Below are 17,359 nucleotides of genomic sequence, written 5' to 3'. Positions count from 1 at the left end.
AGGAGACTAATGGTGCACGAGGGATGACAATGAAGTACTGATTGTAATAATTTCAGCATAGTAGAGGAGACTACAATCTACAACATGTTAAATCGGAATACTTTCCTTGGCATTATTGTCTGTTCTCATTAAATATTGTGTCTAACAATAAAAAACGAGCCCTTAAAAGCCATCTTCTTTCCTTCAATGTAGACAGAGGGCACTCAAGTGCAATGAATAGCAGTGTATCATGAGCGGAAAGAATTCTTTCCCAAGTACTAACTGATGTCATATTACTACTGAATTTTATTTGCCATGCTATCATGATAGCTGACAACACTTAAAGTGTCCAGTGAACTAAAAGAGAAGTGACAGTTCGAATTGCTCTATATTGCTCTTTACAACCACTTAGCCAAAGGGAAACATTTTTTCTGCATGGCAAAAATATTCAGAGCTGAAAGGGTTAAAGCAGTTATACCCCAAAGGGAGTCTCGAGAGGGGTGTAGTAGTTGTAACCAGGGGAAAGGAGGTGTTCACGCTGGTTATGTGCCTTCCCTCAACCCTTGAAATTTTGTGTGTACCATCAGCATCCTTTGAAACCATTTACAAAAAAAAAAGGTATCAAAGAACTCTGCTACGATGCATTCCTCGCATTCAGCAACCTTCAACACAACATGCCTTGCATATGCTCCTCTACTCACAGAGTAGGTGCCCTCCTCCTTTTTTTTTTATTTGGAAAAAATATTTTTTGGCTACAACAGTCGGATGTGCTAAATAGCATTCCTTATAATAAACTGCACTGTGTAGGCTTCAACCAGAAGGCACAGTAGTCTTGAAAGTTCCTTTCTGCTACTGTGTCCACAGCCGATTTCACATTTACGTTAGAGCAACATGCCGGCTTATAACAGTGTTTGTAATGGGAACGGCCAAGAGCATTTTGAAGCAGATTTTGCAGCAGAAAGCAATGATTTTTAGCAGCTGCTCCAAGTTCAGTACAAAGGCAATCGCAGCACTCTGTACTCATTGTCTTTGATCCTCCCCCGTGCTAACTGTTCGCTTGGTGGCGCACTAGAACGACGAAAAACCCACGCACGAGCAGGCGTATAAAAGCTGTGCTCTAGAGAATGGACTTGTATCTTTGTTCTAATGGCAGCTTTTCTCCTAGAAGCCATATGTTCCAAGGTACCAGAAACAGCCATCGGGATGTGCGAAGCATAATTTTCGTCAAAGCATGTTTTTAGTCGTCGCAGTATCTGTGAGAGTTATTTGACATAGTTAAGTTCTCAACATGTCCGTTTGACCATCCACTTACAGTGTATGACCAACCTAAACACATGTGTGCACATCCCCACAACAGCTTCAGACACACGCAGTTCTAAACGTTCTTTTAGCCGTGAAGCACAAACATTGGCAATAAGAAGGTCATCACGCTAGCTTATTTCCTCTTACATTGAAGCAATGCTGAGTTGCATTTTCACTTGCATCGGCATGCAATGCGAGACAAAAATATGCCCATAGCGAACAAACCGGTCTTTTGTGGTTGAAGCAGGCCTTCAGTGCCGCACCTATCCCAAGTGCGTCATCAAAGATTACTCTGAAACTTACGCTTTCCCTAGCCCTCACTGGCTGGCACTTATTACATGCCGATCGGTTAACCCAATCTGACAAAACTGTAGAGCACAGGGATTGGCCACACAGAATCACATGTTGCGGATCTGTAAAGGCCTTCCTTCCCCCAAAACGCTCGTGCCAGCTAGCTCACGGTCAGCGTGGGAGGAGCTTATTAAAACTCCCATTAAGCAAAATCAGCTGGCTATTGCTGCCTGGGCCGAAAGGGTCGCTGCCCACGTGGAGCCACCCTGAGGATCGCACCCTCTATGTATAAATAAAGTTGATTCTTCCCTGTGGACAAGAGCTGCTGCCATTAATGAAGATGAAGTTACCCCATGGTAATACCTGACTGTAATGACTTGTTCTTTAACACATATATTTTGCATGCTCTGCAACATGTCTGTGAAAACAGACATTGCTTACTGTTAAACATGGGCATTGACTTGGCTTATAGAAAAAAAAAAGAAAACTACACCGGACCCCTCAGCATATTCTTGCGGGATAAGAATGCACAAGGAATTGTTTTTTCTAGGTTGCTGTCGGGAAGGGGTGCTGCAAAGCGGCGTTGCCGAGTTGCATTGAAGACCAACTGATACAGGGGACAAGATGTGACATTGGTGGCCATGTGTTGCAGACATCAGTGTGTGTATGAAGTGTGCTGACTGCACTTTCCTTTTGCCCTCAGAGTTGGGACTTCCCCTACTGCAGTGGGGAATCCCCTCCTGGTTGCTGCAACAGTTGGTGCCAACACCGATTCTGGTGGGAGAGGTCACACGCTTTCCGGACACGGCTTTTGCAGATGCCAGCTGGGTGCATGCGTTTGCAACCTAGCCAAGAAATGCTTTCATGTTGAAAGGCAGAGGCATATGTTGATAGAAATCATACGATACATCTATTCTCACTGGGTGTTGTATGCACATGCTAGCAAACAAGCTTCATTATGCATGCAGGATTAGTAATGTGTTAAAACCAAACAGCATACCAGAGCACAGTTTAAATGTCCCTGGTTCTCCTGAAGCGACCGTTTCAGTGCTTATTGTCAGCCGATATGTAGCATGTCTGCCAACACGGTGTACAGTAACTCACGGATTGAAATAGGACAATTTTAGGGCTACGTAACAACACATACTTTGTTTGCACTGTCTTGAGTTCGGGTCCATATCGGACGTATTTCGACATCAATTGCGTGGATCACAGCCTACATTATCTTTAGGGACCAGATTCGTCGAGACATGACGTAGTTATCTTGAACAATTGCGCATACCAGTCGTTCTAATTTAAAATTTGATGTCTCGTTTGAATCCGTGAGTACTGTACATATATGAATAAGGCAAGAAGGCAGCAGGGCAAGAACTCGTGGTAATAAAGAAATTTAGAAAGAAAGTAAGACGTACTGACATGGTAGAAGAGAAACAAAACAGACGACACTGGTCCTATATCCATGTTCGCAAGCATTACATTCAAACCTCGATATGTATAACGAACACAGCTATTCGCCGCGAGATCTGGCTACAGGTGGCAGCACCGTCGCCACGCTAGTGTGGACAGGCGGTTGTCAGCGCGTTATACAAACACGCACAACAGCGCTTCGTTGTGAGCGATTTGACCGGACTTGCGGCAAACAAAATGCGTTGACTGCAGCTTTCTGGTAATGTGTGCGCTCTTCATTCCCGAATTATTGCACGAAGCGCGCCGAACGTTACTATATTACTTGTGAGAGAAGCGCATTCTTCCAACGAACGGGTTGCTCACCTTCGGCAACAGTCGGCGTTTTCGCAATGGATGATGTTTTCTTGTTGTTTTATTGTACATGTTTAGCTTGTGTTCCACCTACTACGCACTGCTGTAGTGCGACTGAATTAAGTATTTACTTCTTGTTCATCTGGATACCCCCAACAAAAGAAAGCCCGTATTCCTGCGCGATGAGTTCAAATAGTACTATGTGCACTGCGTGATCAAATATTCATGCACATTTCTTATTCAGTTCTCCATGAAATGTAGGACAGTTGATAGGTTTACTGAGGAAAGCCTGACAGCGCTTTAACGCTATGGAGACGTTTAACGCGCACACATTTGTTTTTATTCCAGTAACAGTACACAAAGGTAACTGTACAGCACGGAACTTTCTCCGATTGATTACTTGCATGACAATAATGGAACTTTGGCCCGGTTATTTCACGGGACCTAAGTACGTTTTTCATGCGAATAATGTCTGCTGCCTTCCATCAGTCTACTATAACAACGCAACACAACGATCAAGATAATGTAAAGAAAAAAAGATGTGGCTTCGTGTGAAATTACCACATTAATGAAAAGTATGCCGTTTGGATTAATTTTGACCATCAGGGCTCTTTAACGCGTACCTTAATCTAAGTAAACGGGTGTCTTTGTATACATTTTGCCACAAGTTATATTTGCGCAAGGCAACTCAGTTTTGCGATTTCCAGGTCATTCCATTTTCTATTCTGTTTAGGGGACAATTTAAGTACCGAAGTGTTGGACGTGACTTGACAGAAATATTTCTCTGCAGTGGGACCAAGACCGTACACAACTAAAACTCGTCGCATAACCTACGAATGACAGTCCTGAAGTTTACACCTAACTACAACGCGCAAGTGCACGAGAGCCTTCTTTTTTAACCACCGAGCCGCTAAAAGGCTATTCACATGAGATTTAATACTTCTCAGCTTTAGGACAACGCCAAGTGCACTTTGCAACGCGCTTGGACCACAGAGCAGCACCTACACTGACATGACTCTCGTGAACGGACGGTACGACGAACACACACAGCACTCTCGACAAGTGCACTCACCGATCTTATTACAGTACATATACAGCTGATCAAGGCATGCTTCTTTACATCGTGTTAGGTATACCTATGAGCGGTTAAAGTTGCACTAACGTAACGAAACAAAGCGCCTTTTGAGGACCTGCATAACGTACGCGCACATGCAACACACCATGGCTAGCAGACGAAGCATGGAGCAATCCACACTAGGCACGGTTCAGCCAGAAGCCGCCAGGTGGCGACTCCGCTCGATCTCGCGGCCAACCACGAATTATCAGTTATAACAAAGTAAATGAAGAAAAGTCTTGTCATAGTGTTACAAATGTACATTTATAACGAATTTTCGGATATAACGAACTTATTTTTGAGTCGGATGCGACTGTTATAATGAGGTTTCAGTGTACCTTGTTTCATGACGAATCATTACAAACCACCTCAACTTCGTTGTTTTTAGAAATTTAGAATTCTACTCACAATGCACAATGCGTGCTTCTTTGAGACGAGACTGACGTTTAGGCAAATGCAATGAAATGCGGTCATTCGGCTGCTTGCCAAGTGCGATCAGCACTGTCCAACAGCAACAAAAAGAATGCCTGCGGATGGTTACCATAAGTGAGCATAGGGCCACCACTGCTACCAGCACTGGGGGCAAAGGCCGACTGCAAGGTTACAGCATCATCAGACTTCATATATGGAACGTACGCCTGCCAGCAACATTGTGAAAAAACACAGAAGATGGCTGCACGAAGAGTGGTCAAAAGCTTGTGGATCCCTTCCTACATGGCTTTAGGACTGTTTACTAGGGCCTGTCTTAGCTGCCTATATGATCCATGTGCACACAAGGGTCATTTAAGTCAGTACTTGGCATCACTCAAATTTCTCTCCGCGCCCGCTATTTTGTAGGGATGCCTTTTTCCAATGCTAATGTCTTTCTGCTCTTTCTCAGTGGTCACAGCGACAGTCTCCCTAATGTTATCAGCAGAGGCAGCTGGCCACTGGCAGTGGCAAGACTTAGAGTCAAGCAGAAGGCATCACTGCAAAATAGCGGCCACAGTTCCTAGTGAAACAGCAACGCAGCAGAGGACGACGACAGAAATGAAAGTATATGACGAAGTATATGTGCTAGTCTAGCATATGTCAGCTACAGTAGTGTAGTGCGAAGTACTTCAACACACCTCTGGAATTTCATGGTAATGTACTCTGGTGTGCTTCTGATGTTAGTTCACTGAAAAGTAAAACCATTTAGAAAACAGTCATCTCCGTAGACTTTTTTTATCGTCTCTTTTAAGTACAGTGGTTCAACTGTGCTGACAAGTTAACTGTGCCTGCTGCCATTCCTCACTGGTGTCCGTCAACTGTCCCACTGCCGAGATGCACATAAGCCACTGCTTTTATGTGGCGACAGACTATTGTGTTTTATTTTCGTATAAATTTTTAAAAAACAAGCGCTGTCAGATTGTAGCTCGCCAAATCGCGCTATGCAGCCGCAGCAGCTGTTTCACAGATGAGCGCACAATACTGAAAGAGTTTTCTTTTATCTTCTATATAATCAGTGGAGCGATTCTCTTTCTTTTGTCATCAGGCCGTGGGGGCCGTTAGGGGCTCGAAGTGGGCGCGCGTCACTCGGTCCATGCTGCTCTCGACGTGCCGCAGCCGCTCGTGCCACTGGACGAGGCTCTCCTTGAGCTGGACCCACTGGTGTCGGCCGAAGGTGCGGTGCACCGTGGTGCCCACGATGACCTTGCGGCCCGTCTGGTCGATCTTGGCGGTGAGCATGCGCGTCCGCAGGGCCTCCACCACGAACCCTTCGACGTCCTGCAGCTGCAGTTCCTGCTGGAGCAGCTCGAAGGGCAGCTCGCGCCGGGACTCGGCCAGCTGCATCAGCGTCAGCAGCCGCATCTTGTGCAGGCTCTGTTCGTGCGACAGACCCAGGGAGGACACAAAGTCCTTGTTGGCCTGACGGTGTGGAAGAGAAAAATCATGAAAGATGAGCATAGCAAGGAGAGGGTCAAATCAAACATCAGATATCATGGCGGTGCTTGCCTAACGCAGTTGTTTGTGGTTGCAGTGTTGGCTATTCACTCTTATAACAATGCAGTAAACAGATGTACAACTATGTAACGGCAAGCTACAGTCTAGCGTTGCTCGAGGATGCAGGAATACACCAATGAACGCTTCCGCATTGGCGTGTTAGCGTACTGTAGCGACATGCATGTCATCACAGCGTAGCGTGCATTTGTTTTTGATAAAACTGACATCTGTGCTCTAACACTGCTGAGATTATATCAAGACATAAATGTGCTTCATGCATCACAGTGCAGTCTATGCATTTGGCGAGCCCAGATTATGCATAAAACTCCTCAATTTGCCCCGTAACGCTCAGCTTCAAGCCAAACAATGTGGCACAGTCAGCTCCTCATTGACAACTTTTGCATGACTTTGATTCCCACAATGCGTGGGATCTGCGGAATTCTTTTATGCGCGAATATTGTGTGGTAGTGTTTCTAAATCTTTGAAGATATTTGTAAGTACAAATGACACTGAAGAGCTCACTAGTTCACTGTAGTGCACCTGAGGTACCAAATGCCGCAACCGCCGGTGCACTTCGTACCTGATAGAAGGCGAGGTAGGCGGACAGCTTGTCGGCCACAAAGATGGGAGCAGGTCGTGCACGAGCTCGCCCTCGAGGAAGCGCACGGGCTTGAGGGGCAGCAGGTGGTCGAGCAGGAAAGTGGTTGGGTCGGCCAGGCACGAGACGATGCAGCGGTGTGCGTCGTCACGCGCCTGCGACGCATTGTCCTCCGTGTAGGTGGACAGCAGCTCGACCATGACGCGCGAGGCCAGCTCTCCACCCTGGCGGCACTCCAGCAGGGCCTCGTGCAGCGCCCGAAGAAGCCGCTGCACCCGCGGCACGGGCACTCGCAGCGCAGTCATCCACGACTTCAGCTGCACAACGGACAAGTGAAAGCAAGAGCGTCAGGAAGACCAGTAATTGCAACAGCCACGTAACAGGGTGGCAACAATTAGCCCTATGGTGTGCTGTTACCCCTTCTTACCACTGACAAGCATAGTCTTTGGAATTAGCAACAATACAGCCATAGATAAACTCACTGTTTTGAAAGAAAGAGATACCATGCAATTTTAATGGACAGAAGATGAAGAGGATATGGGACCAACACAGACATCTCCAAACTGACATAAATGGGAAGCTGCGTAATCACGGAGTGCATAGCAGCTAAGAAAAATGGTTCAAGAGGACAGCCCCTCATTTGCTACATTGTCTTAATTTTCCTAGTTACATGACCCTTTGAAAGTACACACACCAACAACAGTGAACAAAGACATTACACATACCATTACTTTGTTCGTTTATGTTGCATTATTGTCATGTGGCTTACTGAGTAATAACACTGCATATTAGCGCGCAATCTTTTCAGCAACATTTACTAATATTTTTAAGCCGTACAGTTAAACTAACTCAAGTATCGAAAGCCCAGCGCCGTCTCTTCCCGTCATCTTGCGTGCTTCACCTGTGCTGCAATGACTAGCCAATCAGTTGCTTTGATTGCAATTTGTCATCTCATGTACTCAGTGAACTTAATTACTAAAACAACTAGAGTGCAATAGAACAAATAGCCGTGCAGATTTAGGAAGAATTAATGTGCCTTTTAAGTGCGTAGCACTTTAGGGGCCTGGCTTGTTATCCAGCCACAGCCTCATGGTCACGCAGTGGTCAATACAGGCCTCAAAAAAGGCTAACAATGCTCAAAACCAGTTAAACTAACAAGTTCTAAAATATATAAACTATAGCATTAACCATGAATTAATTGCAAAAGTGTGCCCAAAATCATGACAAATGCCTTTGAAACATCCGGCTGATACCTGCGCCACGCAAGAGAAGGTGCCACTGCCTCGGCAAGTGCCGATGCAAGCACACGACTGGCAGTGGCAAGCACATGATTGTCAAGGGGATCACTAGGTTGCCCATGCTACGCACATCTTTAGCTTTCACAGTAGTGCAGCTGCATTAAGTGCAGGATTTAACACTACACCAAGACCTACACAAGGTCCCATTAGTGCAGGGTTTAGTGTGGGATTCAGAACTACACCAGGGCCTACACAAGAACGACATTAGCGCAGGATTAGAGCAGAATTTGCCCTACAATAAGCGCTCGATCTAGAGCTTTTCTCCCGAATATGCCTCTTTGGTCAGTTGGTGTATTCGCCTGCACACCTTGCTTCAGTAGCAGGAGCCACTTAAAAAAATTTGAGCGAACACGATCTCATAGTATGTGATGGTAATGCACAAGCCAATCGGGCCTGCGTAGTCATCCATTATCTGCACTAGATTTAGCATAATCTGCGTAAAATAGGTCAAAAGGCTTGAGTGGACGTAATCTCGGCACTGTGGCGGATGTCTGTGCAGTGCAGGCAGGTAAATGCAGGCAAGCCTCAAGAGAAAGACTGCAATTAAGTACAGGAGACCTTTGTCAAATGCATCGAGCATATGGTCTATGCTATCCTGTTGACCTGCCCGACAGTATTCACAGGCCAAACAGGAACTGCCTTAAAGGGGTACTCACACCTTTTTTCGAAGGCGACTTTACTCTGCATTACAAATCTCATGTATGCAGAGACGGCTCTGAGCAAGTGTGAAACTCAGCAAATGCTGAAGGAAAGAAGTGTTAATTTCAAGGGCTCGTGCTGATATTTGATATGCTGATATTTTATTTTGATATTAAAATCAATTTTTCCATGGTGCACCCACTGACATCGACATCGGCTACAGTAGAAATTCTGGTGACTTCATGCAGCAATCTGGCTAGTTGTGATGACGTTAGGTACCAAAACTTCCAAGATGGCCGCTTGTGCATCACCAACGGAGCCACGGTGCAGAGCGGCCGTAGAAACGTCACTATACATTGCGAGCACGTGACGAGAAGCTCATACCGTTTTGTGAGGTCAGGGTACAGTAGAAACTGAAACTAGCTTTTAAAAACATACAGGTTGCACTCGCGGTTACCAATACCTTTTCTAGCCTCCTGAGGGCTTGGCATTTCATTTGACGCAAAAAAAAAAAAAAAAAAGACAACTGAAATTTTTTGTGTCAGTACCCTTTAAAGGAGTCCTGACACAAAAATTTTCGCCCGCGTTCTTTTGCTGCAATGTGTTGCTGGGGCCTGTTAGTCATAACACGGCACATCGTTTGCTGCAGCGTGCGACAGATAATTAATTACAAGCTCCTCATTACCGACACAGCCTCAGTTTCGGTTTGACAGAGCTCCAAAAACGACAAGCCGCCGGGTGCAACATCACCACCTAGCGAGTGAAACGCTCAGTCACGTGAGCACACAGAGCAGTGACGCATTTCCGCGTGGTCTGTCGTCGTCGGGCTCATCGTCATCTGATGGCGACGATTTTCTTGCGGCAAGGATCGAAAGAATTTTCGACGTGGCGAATCACTTCATGTTTGACCCGCTGGCGAGGAGTGATTCGTCGGGAAGCGCGTCAAAACAGAAATGGCGGCTATGACGTCATTATAACTTCTACCGGCTGCAACGGTTACGTAGGGGGCTCACCTCGGGTCACCTCCGAGGGTGTCAATGCACTAGGTGCGGCCTATAATGCTGGATCGCGCTCGCGAACTTCAAAATTCATATAAAATACCTTCCAAGCTTTATTCGTTGCCGATATTTTGCAGATGGTACACGCACGTACACGGGAATCGATCCAGCAGGCTATCTCGGCCGCGAAATTTTGGGTCAGCACCCCTTTAACAAAAGGCTTACAGAGTAGCGGTATCATTAGGGAAACAAAAATAGTAAAAAGAAAAAAATACCAGACATCTGCCATTTCAGTGCAAGACTCCAGCTGCTCAGCCGAACTGCACTAAACCAAGGTGGAATGCAGAAAAGAGGAAATTAGTTGTAGAAATATGGGAAGCGACCAAAATAGTGAAATTGAAAACATGTGCGTTAGTTGCCCTTCATTTGCTCGTTCAGACAAATGGAGACATTCTTTATGCATATGATAACCCAAAGATCAATTCCTAATCTGCTATCCACAGAACTTTTTTGTGTTTTGTTTTTGTAGGCATTCTTAGTGCTTAGCCAGGAGATTCTTGGCCTTTCCGTATGGTATGATGTTCCATACTGTGATGTGTGGTGCGCGTTTGAAGTGTGCGCCTTTCAAAAGTGCGCAACATGAGAAGACTAGCGCGTACAAACGGTGGCCAAAAAAGATGACGACGTCGAAACATCCAGCACGAGGGCGCGAGGCGCAAGGGTTCGACAGACAAGTGGCCCAATAAGGAAACAACACGGGTAATCTCAGGGGCCAATCCCTTGCCAACACCGAGATCCAGTAGTCTCCAATGAGGAGTGGACAAGTGTACCCGAGGGCAGAAAAAGCCTGGCCTCAGAGGGTTCTGGGGGGAGCTCGAGGATACGTGGCGAAGAGGAGGTTGTCCCGACCGGGCGCTGAAGACAGGCAGTCGGGTTGCGGACCCGAGCCTCCAGGGCTTCAACCGGCCGGAGCATCCTGCCGCCTCGCTCCTGTGCGACGAGACCTTAACCATGGTACTCGAACACTACCTCAAGGCCTGCGGAGTTCGAGTCCGACAGGCAAGCAGCAGCAGTTGGGCTACGGGCCCGAGCTGTGCACCCCAGTGCCTGGGCCTGCTCCTCCGGGCATCTCAAGGGGTCGCCCAGTAGCCACTTTTCCACGTCGCAGCAGCCAGACCCGTCAACTCCACCTGTCAAGTCTCCGCGATGTGGTGAGACCGAACTCTATTATTCCCCGCTTCGCCGCCCAGCTGCGTCCGAACCAGACTGTCTACTTTAGGTCTTCGAACAGAGTTTTGTTTGTTAGAAGTGTGCTACCGGGTGCAGTGAACCTTTTGTTCAGTGTTCAGTGTTATGCAGATTTTGTTTCGCTCTAGTGGTTTATAAATGTTTTGTGTGTGTTGAAACCAACGGCTTTGTCCTCATTCATGCTCTCCGTCGCTCAGTCTTAGAGAGCTGTCGTAGACAGAAAAAGAACCTGTATCACACATACGCCGTGCCTTATCTTCCTTGTGCATTCCTCGTTTCCACACATTCATGGCTCGTCATATGCTCCACTTACCGATATGTCTTGCAGAGCAGTAAAATCTTGGTAGCAGTTCAGCACCTCTGCCATGTGCAGGCCACTTTGTTTGTGCTTGCCTCCTAAATTGCGCTGCTGTTTCCCAAGTCTAGTGCTAGCAACTAGCCTGCAAGTACCTCCTAAATTCTAGCCTACTGTCATTTGTCAGTTTGTGCACACATTTGCTTTTAAAAGCTCATGAAGCCCTTCCACATAGGTGACAATTGTGGATATCCTGACAGCTCATTTATAACACTTGACAACTGTGTTCGCCAGAGAGGATACACATAATCAGGCCTCTCAGCGTAAAACCTGGTTTTAACCTAATTATTATGGTCCGTATACGTACGCCACTCCGCAGATAACAATGTTGCGTTTTGCGTCTTCCTTGTTACGATAAGAGTATTTGTCCAGGCATTTTTGAACCTTACTGTATGTGCTACTCAAAGCTCGTTAAAGCCCTCGCTTTTCCCACTTTAGCTCAACATTAAAGTTCGTTAATACTTGATGACATTAAGGTGACATGCTCATGCTGCCGCTGCTAGTGCCGCTGCAGATGCGCGAAATGTTGATAAGACCTACAATTTAGATTTGAGCTAATCAAGTGACTGCGTAAGGAATGATGCATCAAATGGCATTGTAAAGGGATCGAGACATTTTTAAGCCATGGAATCGTACGTAGAAGCCCGACGCTGACGGCCACGACAACAGAGAGAGGGGGGCTGTCGCGCTGTCAACGTTACCTTTGGGAGGTCGCTGAAACACCGACATTATCATGTCCGTCTTGGCGGCCGCTTTGACCAAGTTGTAGTAGACGTCGTAGCGCAGGGGGCTGTCCACGCTGACGCCTCGAAGAGGTTCTGAAGCACGCGCACGGCCATCACGCCGAGCCTGTTGGAAGGGGCCTGTGCCCAGCTTGGCGCAGAACGCGTTCACCAGGGGCTCGCCCTCGGCGGGCACCACGTCCACGAGGAGGGAGACGATGCTGTTGAGCACGGCCCGATGTCCGAATCGGTGCCTCGCGGAAGCACACGTCGCACACGTTGATGATCTCGGCCAGGTTGAGAGCCAAGCTGGCGGGAGGCTGCTCTTCCGAAAATGTCTGCGCCCAGGCTCTTGAAGTAGGCGCGCAGGTCGAGGCACTGCTCGTCCACGCCCACATCGATGAATGTCGGTGTACTCATGGCGATCCTCGTTTTTACACTTTAACGGGCCAGCTCCGCTATGGGGGTAAATAAATAGGTTGGAAAGACCGGCGGAGAGGCCGCAATATGGACGCAACGAGCGCGCACGCGGACGGGAAAGAGACAGTGTTGTGAGACCGCTCCGCTCGAACCACTGACCACGGCCGAAATACCACAAAAAACAAACATCGACGTCTTGAACACTATCCTAACATTAATATTATTTAGACGTTTTGTTCGGATTATGTATAATCAAATATGTGAAATATTTGGTCACTGCTTAGTAATTAATGTGCTCAAGGAGCGACGCCCTTGTCGAATAGCGGGAAGTATGAATTGCTAGAATTGCCGTAGAAATAGGGTTGGTTATAATTGTTATAATTACCATATTAACATTATTAACTGGAATAAATTTGTGGCGATTGCAGAAGAAAGTAGCCAGAGAATATCTACCGTGAAACAACACCGGCGTCACACGGTCACTTTTGATCGTGACTGGGCCTGAAATGGATCGAATTTTTCGATTGCGGTTGCACAGCTCCTCTGAACACTAGCTGCAGAAGGGAGCCAATCACTGCTGTGAAATTCGATTACGATCGAGCCTAGTCGCGATCAGCAGTGCACTGTGTGACACCAGTATGCGCTGTACACGTTCGGTCGGGTGTTCCCTGATCCGGTCTGCAGTTTGGCCGCTTGACACGTTGACAGCTGCAACTACATGCAGCTCCCGATAATGCAGGCCTCGCCGTCTAAGCATTCACAAAATATGCACATTTTAGGTAGTTTAGGCGAAAAAACAATTTGTTAGCTGGTCGTTTCAGTTATGATACGAAAAACTTAGGCGCTAAATGAAATACCCGTTTTGGTCGCAACGATTTGATTCTGATGTACATATAAAATAAATGGCAAAATTATGAAAATATCCCAAAAAATGTGATGTGCAACTCATACTGCGTGAGCACCACTGCGCAGCCTGCGAAGTGCGCCCGGCATTAGCGTTTTTAGATTATTGTTAGATTAAAGCATTGCCCGGCAAGAAGGATACAGGCTAAGTGCCTGGATGCTGCACAGGCTGATGACAGTTAATTAACCTCTCATTTAAGAAATCTTCTTTCCTGCTCCCAATTCTCATCGCCTAAACTTGTCTGACGGAAACATTCTTAGTGTTTGTCATTATTTGATATGCCTGCACAAGGACACAGAGGAACTAGGGAGAGAGCAGGCTGACAACTGCCACCTAAAATGGCACGATGCCTGCCTACTCTTTTGCGCGAGGAAGGGAGAGATAGAGGACAGGGAGATAGGAGGAGAGAAGAAGAATGAAGAACAAAAACACATTTGAGGTGTTGAAACTACTGGGTAAACGAAGACTTACAGGCTTACTTCTTGGAGTGTGTTATTGCCACAAGCTTCTGTGATCGTTTCCAGACCACTGCAGCCTTCCAAGCTGTGTGCAGCCACCTGGAGCTAAATCTTAAACTCACACAATGTGGGCGATGTATTTGAAAAGTGTTCATGCTCAAACTGAGCACGAGCACTTCCTAAACAGCGCATCTTGACTTTGTAGGTAAAGATGGCATGTTGTGTCAAATGTTTGGCATCCTTGCAGGATGGTCTGGTGCTAGGTCTGGCAGTGTCATCTCCATGACCACAACAAAGTTGTTAAAGAAGGGAAACACCATGAAGTACATGGGAAGCATTGACATTTAGGTGAAGAGAGCGAATTATAGGACCAGAAAGAATGATGCATCCCTTCACCAAGATCCTCAACTTTGTGCTGTAATGAAGTTGCACCTACGGCACAACCACGCAACAGAGTGCTGCTGCCTTGCACTTGCTCCAGTGTAATGATGCAATGAAAGCACTATTTGATGGCTATTTCTCTGTTGGCCTTACTCATGCTGATGTGATGCACATCCATGAGAGCACCCTGGCAGTGGGAGAAGATGCGGCAAACCTCATCCAACTGGCCAGTGGCATCGGTGCTGTCCATGTCTCCACACTGTTCAAGACTTCATATTAAGATCACATGTCAAAGCGTATTAGTTTCTTCGTGAATTCAGTTGCTGAATAGGCAGAGATGTGAGTTGCAGGAAGAGAGACGCTTGCCTCGACTGCATGCCCTTTCCGAAGGGACTCTTCCCAGCCAAAAGCCTTCTCCAAGTGCTTCTGGAATAAACCTTTACCAAGTTCGCAGGCGTAAAACAGAACTAGCTTGCACAAGATAGATCACTGGGAGAGGCACTTCACATTAAAGCTTGAGGTTCATGATGCTTACTTACTCTCCTGAGCAGCAAGGAGGTTTTTCGACAGCTGGCTGTGATTGGGGTGTTGCACATTCGAAGCTGTTTCATATGTCACGCATGTCACCATGTATGTATTTCGATACCACAAAAATTGAATGAACTGTTGAGACTTGGCACTCCCCTTCACTACTTCTCTTGTTCACGTTTAACAACCATAATTTTTTATGGTCCACTGTGTAATATGAACTGACCATCCCAGCACCATGTCCTTTTGGACTGGGATAGGCTCATGCCGCAGTGAACACAGTCACTGCGGCATGGTGGCGTAGCCGGGGAAAGGCGGGAGAAGGTTCAACCCCCCCCCCCCCCGCCCCCACCGGGAAGGAAATTCTTGAAATGGAACATCAAGGCTGTTAACGGGAAAAAAAATCCGGCCCCTGGTGCGCACTTCAACCACTAAGTGCATGCGAGGGATTATTGGTCAGCTGCCAACTCGTATAAAGATCACGTGCTATGTGACGCCAACAGGCAAAAAAAGTGTTCCACACTCGCCGCCATGGCTGCGATTGGCGCTGACTAACACTCCTAGGTTTAAATCAACATATATACCCCATAAAGTGGACGGGAGGATGACCGCCGCCGTAGCTCAGTGGTAGAGCATCGGACGCGTTATTCGAAGGTCGCAGGTTCGGTCCCTGCCGGCGGCAAGTCATCTTTTCGTCCACTTTACTTTCTTCACATTTATATTCTAAATACTACAGATAACACCCCCTGTACTTTCCTTGGCGTTATTGTCTGTTAGTTCTCATTAATATTGTGTCCAACAAAGATAAACGAGCCCTTGAAAAATCATCTGCTTCCCTTCAGTGAACACAGTCGTAGCGTAAAGTAGATATATATATCTTTAAACTTTTGGCACACATCCACAACGGAAGCCTATTGGCTAAAAGCCAGGTAGCTTTAATGGAAATCTGTAACATAAAATATCAATTATCTTTGCTCACTTAAGAGAAAAGAACTAAGTAAAAATTAAACAAGGTGAATACGCAAAACGGAAATGTAAATTATGAAATGAAGAAATAGCAAAAAAAAAATAAAATAAAGCAATTTGGAAGAAAGGAAAATCGGGAGTAAAGATTAATTCTACAGCTTAAATCTCTTTGAACATTTCAGAAGGTCCTTTGGGGCAGAAACCTCCCCATTGCCCTTTTGTGTTCCTTCCTTCCTTCCCATCGCCGTGTCCAAGGGACGAAGCCCCCAAAGAAAATAAAACTGGCGCTCTTAGGTCTAACCTAAGCATGCGGAAGGTTGCATTCAAATTAATTTTGTGCGAACTAGAATATATTTTACAATGAATGAGGAAATGAGCTATTGGCTCCTGCATTCCACAGAAGGAACAATCAGGGGAAAGTGCGTAACCAGCTTTGTTAATAAAAATTTAGACATGGAATTTGACAACGTGGCCTAGTGATTGCAACTTCAGTTGTTCGTGTTTGCCATAATTTACCATTCCAATGATATTTCAAGTGCTGAAACAGTAAGGCGTTTGTTAGTGACAGGGCACAAAATTCACCTAACATAGCATGGGCTGAAAATGCTGACGTCGAAATAAGCTTCAAAGCTTGATCACAATAATTTATTTGGCATCCCTCAATCAATGCACAGCTACTTTGGCTTGCACCACCTAGGAAAAATGGAAAACTACAGGTCCTCTGAAGAGCAGCGTTTTTTTTAGCACTCCATTTGCATTGTGGTAACACGCACAATTTGTACACATACTATTTTGTAACATATCATACCGGCTAAACCTCGCACATGCTGGTAAATCCACTCAAACATATTTCACGGCTAGAAGTGTTCCAAGCCAAGTAGCTTTGTGAACACTGGGTGGTCCGAATATCTTCTCAGAGAGAACGAGTAAGAAAGAACGCTTACGTTTTTGGTCAGTGCATTAAGGGGGGAGGAGGCACTTTGACATAAAGCATCTTTTTATTTAAGTTAGGATGATGAAAACTTCAGTGATCATGTATTTACATATGTAAATATCAAATATGAACTCAGTTTTTATGTAGCCCTTACGACTATTTTTTTAATTAATCATTAATTAAAATTTCGTTTGATCACCTTTTTAATAAATTGGCTACTCGGATCCTGCTGAATTAAATGTCATTGCATTCTACAGTTATCAAAGAGTGCAAAAAGCATATTTTATGGTTCTAGCTTTCCTACAACATAAGTTATGAAGCTTCAAAGTTCGCCATTCGACTACCGAGAAAATACATTTTTGTTATTTTCTCTCTGGTAAACATTTACGCTTTTCTATAGTAACATATGACACTTTGTTGCACTCACTAAACATCCAGCTTTTCAGTAATACAAAAATGATCAAAAGAGAGTGTACCAAAGCTGAGAAACGCTCGGCAGAA

General features: G+C 45.9%; 1 pseudogene; it reads right to left on the bottom strand.

Annotated features, from left to right (window-relative positions):
* LOC119395851 (eukaryotic translation initiation factor 3 subunit M-like) overlaps positions 1-12,771 on the bottom strand; it is an 84,328-nt pseudogene extending 71,557 nt beyond the window's left edge.
* Between the last annotated feature and the right edge of the window lie 4,588 nt (positions 12,772-17,359).

This window comes from Rhipicephalus sanguineus, chromosome 6 (genome assembly GCF_013339695.2).
Source record: "Rhipicephalus sanguineus isolate Rsan-2018 chromosome 6, BIME_Rsan_1.4, whole genome shotgun sequence".
In the NCBI taxonomy this organism is placed as follows: domain Eukaryota; kingdom Metazoa; phylum Arthropoda; class Arachnida; order Ixodida; family Ixodidae; genus Rhipicephalus; species Rhipicephalus sanguineus.
This window is presented reverse-complemented; position numbering and strand designations above follow the sequence as displayed.